Genomic DNA, 1,357 nt, shown 5'->3' with positions numbered 1-1,357 from the left:
TATACAAGATTTGATCCTTGGAAGTTATGAGTTCAAGGCGGATTGACAACCCTCTTGCCTGCGTTGGATGCAACTATTTGCTTTTGTGTGTGTGTGCAGGTGTTGTTCACTAGGGTTTGGTGCTCCTTCTGGTTCGATAAACCTTGGTTCTCACTGAGGGAAATACTTATCTCTATTGTACTACTTCACCCTCCTCTTCGGGGGAAATCCCAACACAACCCACAAGTAGCAGAAAGAATTTCTAGCACCGTTGCTGGGGAGACATCATCAAATCACTACAAGTACCTTCACTCGAACTATCATCTACCATTGGCCCTCTCTGTGATCTTGTCGGGCCACGGAGGAGGCGGGCGGCCGGGGTGAAGTACTGCCGCCCAGCCTCCTCCCCGTCCGCTCGCTAGCTCCGACCACCCCCGCTCTACCCTCACGCGCCCGGCCCCGTCCGCGCCCAAGCCACTCCGTCATCGCGCATACTGATAACCCGCAAGTATAGGGGATCGTTTGTAGCCTTCTTTGATAAATAAGAGTGTCGAACCCAATGAGGATCTAAAGGTAGAACAAATATTCCCTCAAGTTCTATCGACCACCGATACAGCTCTACGCATACTCGATGTTTGCTTTACCTAGAGGAAGTATGAAACTATTTTGCAAGAATAAAACTACGAGTACTTTGCGAGAACAAAACTACGAATAAATTGCAAGGTAATAAAGTAGATAGCTTTTGTCAACAAGAAAGTCATTTGTCCCTAGGCAATCAATAACAAGTACCAGTAATCATTCTTGTAATTCTATATGAGGGAGAGGCAGAGCTAACATACTTTCTCTACTTGGATCATATGCACTTATGATTGGAACTCTAGCAAGCATCCACAACTACTAAAGATCATTAAGGTCGTGAAACCCAACCATAACATTAAGTATCAAGTCCTCTTTATCCCATACGCAACAACCCACCTACTCGGGTTTAAGCTTTTATCACTCTCGCAACCCACCATAAGCGAATCATGAACGTATTGCAACACCCTACAACGGGGGGCCCTCATGTTTGCGCGAGACGGATGGCACCGTAGGACAGAACCATAAATAAAATATACAATCATTCCAACCAAAATCATGATTAACCCATAGGATAAAACGGATCTACTCAAACATCATAGGATAGCCACATATCATTGGGAAATAATATACGGAGTTGAGCACCATGTTTAAGTAGAGATTACATCGGAGATAAGGGGTGTTACACCACTGCATAGAGGGGGAGAGTTTTGGTGTTAGCGGTAGCAAGATTGTTGATGTAGATCGTCGTCACGATCCTAGCCCCGGTGGCACTCCGGCGCCACCGGGAGAGAGGGGAGAG

The sequence above is a fragment of the Triticum aestivum genome, chromosome 2B (genome assembly GCF_018294505.1).
Source record: "Triticum aestivum cultivar Chinese Spring chromosome 2B, IWGSC CS RefSeq v2.1, whole genome shotgun sequence".
Lineage (NCBI taxonomy): Eukaryota > Viridiplantae > Streptophyta > Magnoliopsida > Poales > Poaceae > Triticum > Triticum aestivum.
The sequence above is the reverse complement of the archived record's forward strand: the minus strand, read 5'-3'. Positions refer to the sequence as shown.